The sequence below is a fragment of the Lissotriton vulgaris genome, chromosome 1_1, assembly GCF_964263255.1.
Source record: "Lissotriton vulgaris chromosome 1_1, aLisVul1.2, whole genome shotgun sequence".
NCBI classification, from domain to species: Eukaryota; Metazoa; Chordata; class Amphibia; order Caudata; family Salamandridae; genus Lissotriton; species Lissotriton vulgaris.
This window is the reverse complement of record NC_141685.1, coordinates 988,633,433-988,648,162: the sequence shown is the minus strand read 5'-3', so window position 1 is coordinate 988,648,162 and position 14,730 is coordinate 988,633,433.

The window sequence follows — 14,730 nt, the reverse complement described above, 5'->3', positions numbered from 1 at the left end:
AAGTACGGAGTGTTAGCTCGTTCTTCGATTATCTTAGATATTGAATCTATGGTTTCTACAAAAGAGGCATCCTGAGATGTGCCTGGAGGAATGTACATGTTGAAAAACAGAAGGGCTTTTTTTTGGTCAGAAATATTTGTTTTTAGTATGACCTTGATGCATTGAAAATTGTCAGATTTGGAATCGATTATTTCTTGAGACCATTGATGTTCCTCGCTTAAAAGAATAGCCAAACCTCCCTTGGCATGACCTCTGCTAGTTGTTATAGCTGGGATAGCATAGACATAGTAACCCTTCTGTTTGAATGATTTTATTGCCCATGTTTCCTGTATAGCTGGAATATCAGGGTTGTCTTTTAGTGCTATATTCATTTTGTTGGATAGTTTTCCGGCCATATTCCACGAGGTAATCTTTAAGCTACTGTTAAACAGTGCATTGCGGTCGATGTACTTGTTTGTTGCTATTTAAGGCCTCAGATATCCAGGCCCAAGATTCTGTTGTTTTTCTGGCCTCTTTTTCTTCTTGATGTTGGGTCCATACATTCCTTTGACCATTATTTACCTGAATTTTCAAAATATCCTTCCTAGAGCTAGTTCGCCCCAGATCGACATGATCAGAGATGTTTGTAGACCAATTATTTGTGTGGGTATTGGTGATAATATTTTGAGGGCCAGTCGATTTGGTTGTAAAGTTCTTTGATGGAAATATTTCAATGACATCGTAGCCATATTTATGCAATATTTCTTTTTCCCTTACAATGATCCCAGGAACAACAGTTGACCAGAAGGCTACTTTCGCAATTTTTTGATTTTCTTTTATAGGGAATGTGACTAAATCTATTTCTTTGCTAGTGATGGATTGTAGCGTATAGATTTGTTGTAGCAAATTGATTATCCTTTCTCGATTTAACGATAGATCATCAGTAGGGAATAGTTCTTCAAATTGTAGATATTTGGTCAAAGGTTGGTCGCCACCGAGGGATAGCATCTTATTAGTACTGCTTTCTTTATTTGTTTGATCAGTACTATTTTTTGTTCTGAGAGGTATATATTCAGGAGCTTTATCATTCAGTTGTTTTATGGGCAGTTTGTTTATTATTTCATTTTGTTCCTCTACCGTAGATTGATTAGTTGTTACTTTTCCCAGAGATCCTTCCTCGATATTCTGATCAATGATTACGTTTTCAAATCTGATCTTTCTGGATTTCTTTTTATTGATTCTTCTTAGTGGCTTCCTATTGCTGATTTTTCTTTTTGATCTTTTGTTACATTTCTTTTGGCAAGGTTTTTCATTTCCAGCCTCATCTGATACAGGTACGAGAGTAGTTATTTCATTTCCTTCATCGGTATCTTTTGTCATTTTGGTATTCTTAATCGAAAAGATCGGATACTCTTTGGTTATCGATGAAGGTTCCTCTCTAAACAGTTTCTTTAAAGAGTATATTCGGTCCCCCTTGGGATTTTTCTGGGTCTTAGTGTTAAATTGATGTACTGATTTTTGATCAAATGTTTGAGTACTATTGTCACATTTATTTTGAGATTCAGGAGTTGGAGTTTTTGTTGAAAGGAACGATTCAGAGAACTCCTTTCTTTCCTCTTGAGTCTGTGTACTTTTTGTTAATTCAATATGTTCTTTTTTCCTCTTTTCTTCTACCAAAAATTTCAGAATGCCAATTTGAACATCCAAAGTTTGATCCGAATTTTCTAAGATGTTACCTAAAAAAGAGAGGACAGATTCAAGTATTTCCTGTAAAGTATGAAGAGCCTTTGAGACAGGTGTCGCCATGTTAGTAGAGTTCATATTATTTGGAAGAAATGTATCCAATGATGTATCCAAATCTATTTTGTGATCAAAGAGTTGTTCGTGAGATTCAGTTTGTAAATCAGCTGGATTTGGTAGTATCTCAGAAATATTTTCTATCGGTTTTATACCGTTTGGGCAGAGATCCTCGATGTCAGAAGAGTGATTTATTTGTTTTACCGGTGTGATGGTAATTAGTTTTGAAGAGTCAAGAATCGATGTTTGAGACTCCTGTGTTGAACGTAATATCTGAGGTTTTGATTGAGAACCTTGATCACTTGAAATTGAGGTAATCTGTGCATCCGTAGGAGGCAACTCAGAAGCCTCTTTAGGTGGAGTTTTTTCCATTATTATAGGCGATTCACGAACAGGTAAACAAGATTGATTTTTAGGAGTTAGAGCTAAGAAGTATTTACTAATAGCTGGTGTGCCAATTAACTGACCTTGTTTTACTGCTTTTACGGAACTTTGTCTTACAGCTTCCTCTGTACCCATTCTCTTCATAAAAATGGTACGAGATCTTAGTTTTTTATATGCCATAAATAATTGTCACAGTCAAATATATAAAGTATATTGTCAATAGTTACTGTGATGTTATCATATATGAGGTTTATCAGCGTTGGTAGTCAGCGGCAGGTACTTAAAAAGAAGCTTTTCCACAGTTTAGCTGATTTCTCCTGGTAACAAAGACTATATGACTATGGAACGTTTTAATCCAGGTATAAGATTCACGATGAAAAACAAGGAAATGAAAATGGGGTGGCCCGTCCCGTCCTTATGCGTCCTTGGACGGCCTTAGATGGCCCGCCCTTTGCCCGGGCTTCGCCCGGCGCCCTCCCGCGCAGCCGGACTCTGTAGTTGAAAATATACTATCTGAGGAGGAAGGGGAGGAGCCTGCAGGGAGAGCGTCCCAGCTGCTGACGATTGGGAGTTGTGGGCGCTCCTGGGACTTTGAGTCCTGCGCCCACAACACGCTCGCAGCCCTGCTGGTCCCAGTACCCAAATTCAGAGTCCAGGAAGTAGCGCTGTCAAAGGGTGCCCTCAAGCGACGCGGGACCCGCGCAGCGGGTACCGCTAGCTGTGGTGGTGGAGGTGAAGGCAAACTCACAAGAGCACAGCAAAGACTCAGCGTCAGGACAGCAACAGCAGAGCAAATCAATGCAGGAATCCTCTGACACAGGTGAGAGAGCGGGTTATACCGCGTTTGACCAGCCAGGGGAGGAGCCTGCAGGGAGAGCGTCCCAGCTGCTGACGATTGGGAGTTGTGGGCGCTCCTGGGACTTTGAGTCCTGCGCCCACAACACGCTCGCAGCCCTGCAGGTCCCAGTACCCAAATTCAGAGTCCAGGAAGTAGCGCTGTCAAAGGGTGCCCTCAAGCGACGCGGGACCCGCGCAGCGGGTACCGCTAGCTGTGGTGGTGGAGGTGAAGGCAAACTCACAAGAGCACAGCGAAAACTCAGCGTCAGGACAGCAACAGCAGAGCAAATCAATGCAGGAATCCCTGCAAAAAAGTTGAGACCATAATCGATCCCACAATGCAATATATAAGGAGACTTCAAGGTCAGTCTCCCAAACAGTCTCTACATTAGATTTAGGACGATCTGAGATAGTAGATAACAAAGTTAAATAAACTAGAGCAGCTTTAGGTAATTGAGTAGAAAATAGGGGATACAATGGAGTGGTAGGGGTGAAGGAGGAGAAAGGCTCAGTAGAAGAAAGGGAAGACAAGATTGAATTGCAGAAGTTATAATAGTATATTTAGTGAGACACGATGCAGGCAAATGAAACATATTTTGCAATACTGGAAAGGAAATGAGGGAGGAACCAATAAAAAATTGAAGTACAAAGAGGAAATCCTTTTCTTTCCAGTGTTTAAAGTAAAAAGATTTTGCTTTGTATCTAAGAAATTTGTTGTACCACACCACAGAGGATAGAAAACATTGAAGAGGGGATAGGGTAGAGAAGAAGACATTTTGTAATAAAGCTTGGGAGTATTTCAAAATAGGGTATTTAGATAAAAACGTACAATTTGACATGAAAGTTACATGCTGGAATGAAAATTCTTTCAAAAGGGAGCGTTCCACAAGAACCCACTTAGGAATCGGATTATCCATGAAGTCATATGCCAAGGAGAAGGATTGCTTAATCAAAAAGGCCGAATGGTACGAATTAAAGTCGGGAAATCGAACACCACCTTCATTTTTGGGTCGAATTAACTTATGTAACGCAATTCGTGGATGTTTGTTATTCCAAAGGAATTTTATACACAGAGAATTAATACGTGCAAAATAAGATTTAGGAATTTTAAACGGAAGCATGGAAACAGTGTAGAGAACATGAGAGGTAATCATCATTTTGATGGTATCCAATCTATCCCACCAGGAAAGGAATAAGGGGGACCAAATTTGAAGAAGGGATTGAATTTTCTTAGTTAGAGAATCGAATGTCAATTTGAGGGTATCTTTTAGAGAGGAGGAAAACCAAATACCGAGGTATTTGATTTTGGAGGGGCACCATGCAAAATCAGTATTATTAAACATGTATTGAAAACAAACTGGATTAAGGGGAAGAAATTCTGTTTTAGATAGATTAAGCTTATAACCTGATATGGAGGAATACAGATGCACTTCATCGAGAAAATGTTGGAGGGAGGATTCTGGGTTGGACATGTAAATGAGGACATCATCAGCATATGCAGATAACTTAGTTTCTACAGAGGAAAGTTTTATTCCATTAATACCAGGGTTGAAACAAAAACGTTCTAAAAAAGGTTCAAGACATAAAATAAATAACAAAGGGGAAAAGGGACAACCCTGTCTTGTGCCTCTATTTAATGAAAAAAATCTGGAAAATTGGTTGTTAACAAATATACTGGCACGAGGGGAGGAATAAAGGAGTTTAACCAAGGATATAAAAAATGGGCCAAAACCAAACCACTTGAGGGTATGAAACATATATTGCCAATTAATGCGATAAAAAGCTTTTTCAGCATCTAGAGATAAGGCTGCCAATGGAACATTAACATTTTTACTATGCGCAATGACATTAGAGAAGAGGCGAGCATTATCAGCAGCAAGTCTACCCTTCACAAATCCCACTTGGTCTGTATTGATTAAACGGGGGATAACTGAATCAAGACGAGGGGCAAGTATTTTAGCAAAAATTTTACAATCATAATTAATTAAAGATATGGGGCGGTAGTTTTTACACTGTGAGTGGTCTTTGTCAGGTTTGGGGATAATGCCAATGAGAGCATCCAAAAAGGATCTAGAGGCTTTGGCATCTGAAATAAATGAATTAAATAATTGAAGAAGTTTAGGTGCAAAAAAGAATGAAAAGAGGAATAAAACTCAACAGGTAAACCATCAGGACCATCCGCTTTTGACTTTTTAAGAGAGTTAATGGCTGTAGTAATTTCCTGGAGAGTAATTTCCCGCTCCAGGAGAGCAAAGTCTACTGGAAGGGAAGAGGGAGACGGAAGGCCCTCAACAAATGTTGTTACGTTCGATTCCGAGGGATGAGTATCATAAGAATATAAGGTTTGGTAATAATTGTGAAATACTTCAGCAATATCTTCATCAGAAGTGACTAACTTATTGATAGAGTCATTGAAGATGGGACCAACAGTTTTACGTTCTGATTTTATTTTTAAATAATTTGCCAACATTTTCCCTGCTTTGTTCTGGCCACCATGGAATTTAGATTTGATTTTGAGAAGGGTGTGACAAGCTTCATTGGTAATAATTTTATTAAGATCAGTTTTGGCAAGAATTAACTCCTGAAGGGCAGAGGAGGATTTAGAAGTAAAATAGGAGTGTTCAAGGTTTTTTATTTTTTTGAGCTGGTCCTCATATTTGTGTTTATTAAGCTTCTTTTTGGAAGTGACATAGGATATAGTAAAAGCTCAAAAAGAAGCCTTAAAAGCATCCCAAGTGATGGGAATAGAAGTGTCCAAGGGATTATTAAAGGAGAAATATTCATTGAAAAACTCTGCACTTTTTTCATAAAAATGGTATCAGATAAAAGAAAAGAATTACATTTCCAACGACTAAATTTAGAGGAAATAAAAGAAAGATCCAGGGTAGTATAGACAGGGGCATGATCAGAAATAAAAATAGAACCAATATCTGATTTTTGAATGGAAGGCAAAAGAGACTTACTAACCATGATGTAATCAATTCTCGAACGTGTGTGATGAACATTAGAAAAAAAAGTATATTTTAATAAATCAGGATTACATACTTTCCATGAATCATATAAAGGGCGAGAAGCAATGGCAGATTGAAAACTCTTATGAGACTTGTCCGGTTGAAACTTACTGGAGGATAATCGATTTGAAAAAGGGTCTATCCATTGATTAAAATCACCAGCAATGATGAAATCTGGGCAATCTATGGAAGCAATTAGAACTTTGATATCTTTCCAAAATGTTGGATCCGGGTGGACTGGACCATATATATTAAGCAATACTATTGTCTTGTGTAAAGAAGACGGGTCCACACGGAAGGTAAGTTGGACCACAATTTATTATATGTCCAGCTTCAGTAACTCTCCAGCAGCAACTGCCGAGAATAGAATTAACAGTGTGTTCCACGCAGGGAACATTCTATAAGGAACACGTGAGGAAAGAAAGGTCCTAACACACCTCCCCTTCTTCACAAAGAAAACTAAGGAGAGGAAAGCTAGAGAGAGAAATAGATGTATAATGGAAAGAATGAGAGATAAGGAAGGAAAGCACAATATAAATAGATCACAACATTAGCAATGGAACACCAACTTCATGTAAAGGCATCACAGCAAATTTTGGTAAGGAGATTACTTCAACACAAAATCCCGAAACCTGGCAGGAATAGATCTGACTCTGGTGGACGTTTGCCTACGTGGAAGATTTCCACCAGAACGCACTGCACCACACGCTTTGGCTTTAGATGGAGAATTGCTATCTGCCACAGAATCAGATGGAGAAATACTGACTCCCAACCGCTTTCCAACCCTCTCAACCATGGATTCGGGAACAATGGAAACCATACTCTTACTCCAAACTCTTCCATCCTCCAACACCACAACGTAATCTTTTACAGCAGTCACCTTCTTGGGAGAATAAAACCGTGACTCTCCCTTACGGAGAAACCCAGGCTTCTTTATTGTCACCCAATCTCCTACCTTCACCTTGCAAGGAGACAATACGTTTGATTCGGTACGGTACTTGCTCTGAACTGAAACCCTGACGTCAGCCACTCTGGCTAACTCAGTGGCACTTACAATCTTTCTGGACATCCACTCTTTGTTCAACTTGGTACCAGCAATCCTGCCACGCAGCAAGGTAAAAGGAGCAACCCCGGTTGAAACATGCGGAGTAGTCCTTACAGCCCACAACATGTCGGCAACCGCCTGGCGCCACTGCAACCCGTTCACTAAAGCCAGTTGAAGATGTTCCTTGACAACACGGTTGAAACGTTCAACCAAACCATTGCTACGAGGATGATATAGTGACGTACAAACGTGTTTAACACCAATCTCCTTGAAAAAGGAAGACATTTCAGCTGAAACTAATTGCGTGCCATTATCTGAAACTATTTCTTCAGGAAAACCCTCTCTGGAAAATACGTCACGTAAAAATGAAATTATTACGGAGGAACTGATGGAGTCGACAAATCTTACTTCAGGCCACTTAGTCATATAGTCAATCAATACCAAGATAAATTTAGGAGTTGACCCAACGAGACCGTAAGGTCCAGCAATATCCAAAGCTAATTTGGACCAGGGAACACTTTTCGTAAAAATAGGTTCAACAGGAAGAGGACGAGTGACCTGAGACTTATCGCTGACAATGCATTCAGAACACTCTCGCACAAAATGTTCTACATCTTTGTCTACAGATGGGCACCAGAAATCCTGTCTCACCCTGCGTTTCATGGATCGGATCCCTGGATGACCTTCGTGAGCTAAACCAAGAATCTTCTCACGAATAGAAACTGGAACGACCAATAACCCACCTCTTCTCAAAATTCCATCAACAAGAGACAACTCATCCTTCACACGCAAATAGGGAATAATTGCGGCAGGACAGGCTTTTTCACACGGCCAAGGCTTGGAGAGAAGATCAACAACCACTTGCATGTCATCATCAGAAGCGACACCCTCCAACCACTCACATTCTGAAAGAGCACACCCAACAGAATCACTTAAGGAACCAATAGCACAAACCACTTCCAAATCATCACTTACAACACAATCGTCTCCATCAGAGAGAGGTAGTCTGGATAAACAATCAGCTACCAAATTCTTCGCTCCAGCCACATATTCAAGCTGATACTGGAATTCTTGCAATCTGAATTGCCACTTAGAGATTCTAGGAGTCGCCCTCCCACCACCTTTGGTCGTAAATAGGTCAATCAAAGGCTTGCCACTGTAAAGAAGACGGGTCCACACGGAAGGTAAGTTGGACCACAATTTATTATATGTCCAGCTTCAGTAACTCTCCAGCAGCAACTGCCGAGAATAGAATTAACAGTGTGTTCCACGCAGGGAACATTCTATAAGGAACACGTGAGGAAAGAAAGGTCCTAACATCTTGTTATGAATAACAACCTTAGACATTGCCCAACGCCCTTCACTATCACTTTGAGAAGAAATTATCTGAACATTTAAGGCTTTATGAAACAATAAAGCAACCCCTCCTTTTTTGTGAACAGCAGGTGAAAACACAACCTGACCCACCCAATGTCTTTTGAGCTTAAGAGATTCAACATCAGAACAATGTGTTTCTTGAAGAAATACAACCTGCAAATGAAATTTGGATAAGTGAGACAATACCTTTTGACGCTTGACAGGATGACCAAGACCTCGAACGTTCCAAGAGACAAAGTTACACATGTTGGAAGGAGGAGAGGATGGGCAACAAATGGATCAGACACATGGCAAGGAGATCACAACAAAAGGGAAGACAAAAAATACCAGTGAGAAAGTGGATTGCCAAAACGCTCACAATATCTAGACCAAATAGACCCATAAATAAGAGAGATGACATTACGAAAAACAAAAACAGAGGTAGAGATCGTTTAGGACTAGAATAGCATTGAGACTGGGAAACAGAGTAAAGAAACCAAAAAGAGAGAGGGAGAAAGAGAAGAGAAAAAGAGGAAAAATAGATAAGGACAGAAAGAGAGAGAATGAACAGATCAAGGCACGAAGGCCTGATCGGAGAAAAAGAGAGCAACCAAAACATCTGAGGCGAGGATACACCAGAGAGAGAACGTAACCCATGAGCTACCAAAGAAAAGGACTTTTACAGATAGAAAAGACACAAGGATGTGAGGATAATACCTCAAAAAGGAGGTCAGGAAGAGAGGAAAGGATCAGTAGAGGTCAGAAAGAGTAGAAAAAATAAAAACAACGATAGAGAGTAAAACATGGAGAAAAAACATTAGTTAAAAGTGTCCATAGTGGAAGGAGAGACACTCAGGAGATAATCATGAAGTTTCTGCGGATCATCATAAGATCTGGTACGGCCACCATGCGTGATCTTGCAGAAGCAGGGATGCAGAATTCCATATTGAATGTTCAGCTGTCGCATCAACGGTCGAAGATTCAAGAATTCCTTGCGCCGAGCATTCGTAGCCGATGAAAGATCCTGTGAAATAAAGATTTTATGACCAGACCACTGAAGACGACGTTTGATCCTGGCGGCCTTCAGGACAGTCATCAACTCTGTGAATTCTAGGAACAGCATGATGATGCTACGTGGTTTGGAGGAATTGGAGTTCATACGGCCAAGACGATGGGCTCTTTGGCTATTAAGAGGATGTGACGATGGTTGAAGGTCCAAAAGTTCCTGAAGAAATTTCCGCATAAAGGATACCATGTCCACACCCTCAAAATTTTCCGGAACACCATAAACGCGTAGATTATTTCTTCGATTACGATTTTCCAAATCCTCGTTATGAAGCTTGAGTTTATGGATCTCTTGTTCCAACAATGGAATTTTAGTGGATACATCCTGGATATCGCTGACACGCTGTTCCAGACTCAAAACCTTACCCTCCATGACCACCCAACGCTCCTCAATTTGCTGTAATTTTGCATTAGTAGCAGTCATAAAAGGTTGGAGACCCTGCACCTCCTCAAGGATGGAATCCAGGACAGGATTAGACGAAGAGTTAATGGGGGAAGGCGGGTCATTCTTAGGCCTCTTAGGTTTAGTTCCAGTCTGTGACATTTTTGGTGAAGTAGAGACATTTGCCATGATAGTGAACACCTGTCAGGGATCCACACAGTAGTACGAATAACGTATGAGGGCACCACCCTGAACAGCAGGTCACAATAAAAATATGAACATCCACTGGCTTAGAGACGTTGGTTAGTAAGAGGTGCAAACCATGTGCGGTAGAAATGAGGCGGCAAATAGAGAACAGTCAAAAGAATGCACTACCCTTGAGTGCTGATGTCTTCATTGGATTGGAAAGGGTAAGAAGACATATGACATATTGGTGATACAAGCCACACTGCACAAAAAAGGTGCGTCTACCAATGCCAGTCCACAAATAAGGTGTTAAGGCGAAGGCAATGTCACATTGATGGTATTAGCGTCGAAAGAGGCAAAATTTAGATCAAAACCCAGCAGGACTCAAAAAGGCATTAGGGTCTCCTCAAATATAATACGCAAAAACAGCAACAAAATGTCAGTAGGAAACAACAGAAAATAAGAGGCTATGGGTCTGCATGCCAGCAAATACATTCAAGTAACTTCTCCAGAGCGTGTAAATTTTTAGGGTAAACAAAAAGAAACAGAGCTCTTCACATGGAGGTGTTCTAAAATGGCGGCCAAAATTCTTCAGAGGAACTGCAATGAGAGCTGGACTCGACAGGTACAGTGCATTAGACCCATACAGAGCACTTAAAAATGAGTCTAGATTGAAAAAAGTGACATAACACTATTTCCTGAGTCATTAGCGCCTGAGTATAGAAGCAATGCTGAAAAAACGATGTAGGAAGGCATTCACGATGTAAACAAACAAAATGGCGGCCATCCGTGATGAGGAGACAAGCTAAAATTACCGATTTAAAACTTCGGCGTTCCGCTGCTTAAATAACCCACAGAAGTGCACCATTATTGTCTGCCCACCTTCCGACGTTGTTGTGTGCTGAAAGCGCCATTCAAAAAACGGCAGAAAAGGTCCTCACGGCATCCGTGATTAAGCCCAGAGCGGAGCTCACGGGAAAGCCGTCCTCTGCCGCCGGCGCGCAAGCCACACCCCTAGGCTGACAGGTCTACCACCCATCTATTGTACGCACATATTTTGGTTTACTTTTGCTCATAATAGGAATTCCTATTGACTCTGCAAATTAGATGCCCATGACATTTCTGATGGCTCTGGAATCTAACAACATTTCAACCGGAACTCTCTTATTTCCAGCACAAGACAGGGTTAGTGGCAAATGAGAGTGTCTATGGATGTTATCTGGACTGTTCTTTGCTAACTTATGGAAGACTCAACAGTTCACAACCCTAGAAAAGGTATCTTCTGTGTTACCAGAATTACTCATTTTCCAACTCCTCCCTGTCCTTAGAAATCATAAGAAAGTCCAGCTTAACTTGCTAATTGGTACGACACTTCTTTAAGAAATTACCCTCTTTTTCACAATACATAATTTATTACTCTGTTGTTGGGCTCTATTAGTCAATGGTCCTTGTATCCCAGCTATTTGCTTGAGCTTAGAGTCATCGTTGGCCTCACTTTTTCTTGTCCCTAAAGACTACCACATTAGTTTACACTTTACCACTATCATTTCAATATTCTGACAAACGATCGTCCAACTTGACTATTAGGTCTATCAGATGATGGCATGATCTTGGCGGGTCTACCACCTGGGACAACAGAACTTCCAAGTAATCTTTTACAGCATGATAAAGAGAGATGCTTTCTTCTCCTTGTGCCACTCAGATTTTGCCAACAATCATTTGAAAGATTTCAAAAAAGCTAAATAGATCTTTGTTGCCTTGTTTCAAATTTAGCAACTCAGAATTGATTGACCACATAAATATATGATTATCAGAGATTTGTTTTTCATCCGGGTCTTAAAATTGTGGAGGTTGTACAACAACGGATCGATCCCTTCCACTAAGCGAATTGACCTGGAGGCTGCCTTACTTCGCAAACAAGGCAGGATGAAGGTCACCTTGGACTGTTCATCCGGAAAGTTTATTGGACACATGAAGTGCAACTGCCACTGATTCAGAAAAGTAGCTAATTGTGCAGGCTCTCCAAGAAAACATCCAGATGAGCCAGTGGTATCATCGGAGGAGTGACACGAACTTGGGTTTGCGCACCCTGCTGGTGATGCCTATGACCTAGCTCCACTTCGGGAAGGTGAAAACACCCCTGGTTTAAGGATAGATAGAGCTTGGTCTTGCGCCAAATACAGAATGGTGTCCGCATTGATTGTCTGACCTAATCGAATTTGACTCCTGTAAACTATCTATTCATTGAGAAACAGGCTAGTTTATTTTTGCAAGGACACCAGCATTTCCGCTAGACAAGCTAAGGCTCCTAGCTCCACCCTGAACCTCCCACTATATTCTCAATAGCTGGTCCCGAGTTGCCCACTAGGGGAAAGGGAAGTCAAAGAGGATAGAAAAAGAGAGAATGGAGACGTCAGTTGTGAAGTCGGAGAGCATAACTGCTCGAAGTTCTTCTGTCACCGAGTTCTCCACTAGCGTTTCTGTTAGCCTAGCTTCAACTGGAAAGGATTGATTATTGAGAGTTCCGTATAACAATCTCGACTTTTGATTATAGGTCTTCAACTCAATATCCAATGAACTTGTCGTTCCATATTTTCCCTCACAGCAAACACCAAGTTCTATTATGGTCGTGTCAACCAAAGTCCAAAAAAAGTTCTGCAACAAAAATCGTAATCACTGGCCTAGTCACACTTCACTTCTCTTTCAGTTTCTTTTCTTTTGCCATTATCTTCATCCTTAGATGACCTGAAAATGCAGCTGTTCATTTGAAGGAGATACCTTTCCAATCACGATCTCGTATTTCAAAATGATATAACACTTACCATAAATTAAACACGTTTACATATTAACTTATTAGCACGTCTTTGCTGTGGCAAGTCTTTACCCAAATCTGGATTCCTTTTGTTCGACAGGTGTGAGACATTAGCCAAGTAGGAGCTAACGTGTTGTCAGTTTACGGGTTAAAAAACAACTCTGTCGTCTTTCTTTTCCTTTGCAGGAATTCTAGGTTCACCAGGGTAACTTTTGTGGGATCTACAAGGAAGAAGCTGAAGGGAGCTGTCCAGTGCTGAATATCAACCATTGTGCCGATCGGGAATGCAGGGAGCTGTCCAACGCTAAACAGCAGAGAGCAGGGAACACGCACCTTGTTTGGGTTGGATGCCGATTAAATAGCATCCTGCCCAATTTGTTTGTCACTATTGTGAGATTTCAATAATCTCATGGGAGCACACTAATTGAAAACGTTACTTTGTATAATGCATTGTATTTCACTGCAGCATTTATATAGTGCTTAATACCCATGTGGAGAGCTGAAGTGCTTGCCTACATGGGTAGCACGACACACAAAGTTGTAGTTTGTGTATGATGAATGCAGGTGTGCCAAGGTGTAGGATTTTAGCATAGTGGAGATTGGAGGTTACGAGTGTGCAGTTTATGTGGGTATGCAAGGTGTGGGAAAATGCAACACAGAGTTTTCGTTGTGTAGAAGGCACTTTTGCGATGTTGTTAACGTGGCATTCAAAATAAGTCTGAATCCATTGTTACCCTAGATTTCTAATTTCTCTTGATGTTGTTGGAGGGGCTTTAATTTATTTAAGCCATACAACAATAGGCTGGTATTCTTGTCATTTTCTGCAGGTCACAATCTCTGTCTTTGCGGCATGGAGCTTCAGATGGTTATTCATCATCTATGTGTTTATGGCACAAAGGCAGTCAATCAAGTTTTGAATTATAAAGGTCTTTGGGGCTATCCATTTCCAAAATATGATTTTGGTGGAATCTTCATAGTTATACCAGGTGAGGTTAAATGATTTAATCAGGTTTGATAAGGGGGTTAGGTAGATGTTTAATAATAGAGGTGATATAATCGGCTCCTGCGGAACGCCACAGTGTTGTATGTGAGGAGGTGATGTGAAAGGTAGACTACACTTTGTCTCCCTGTGAGATAAGAAGAAAACCGTTTTAAAGGAGTTTGAGATAGTGGAGCCTTTGTGGTAGCGTGATGTGGTGGACAGTGTCAAATGCAGCTGATAAATTCAGAATCAACAAGGCAGCTCTCCATTCATGTCCACTATGATGTTTAGCTAATCCCAGATGGATATGATGGCTGACTTTGTGCCTCTCCCTGGTTTGACATTAAGTCATTATGTTCTGTAAAGTTAGAGGGTTGAGTAACTGCTCTCTCAAAACATTTTCCTAAGAATCGTCCATTTGATATGGGCCTGTAGCTTGCTGGGTCAGGTGTGTTGGAGTTTTTCTTCTTGAAGAGACGTCTATTGCAGAAGATTTTGAGCTCAGGTGTGAATGAGCAAAGTTCCAGGGATCTGTTGAGTAGGCATCTGCCACCTATCTTGCAATGGTTAAGTGAAGGGTATCTTTAATGATTATTGGCAGTGCTTGGTCTGAAGGTGATCCTGCTGGTCTAGCTGCAGTAATATTATAGAGGAAATCTGTGACAAGGTACTGAACGTATGCATTGGTGGATTATTAGTGTCTCTTTCTATAGTGGTTAGGTCATGTGTTGTGGTGTTGTCTGTGTTTTTCTCAAGATATTTTTATTTTGTTGTAGATCAATTCATTGGAGATGTTGTTACAGAAGTCTTGTAATTATGCTGTTATTGTGTTTTAACACTCTGGATTGTGGCATTCTGTTATAATGCTATGGAGAGCTTTAGGAGGGCAGACTG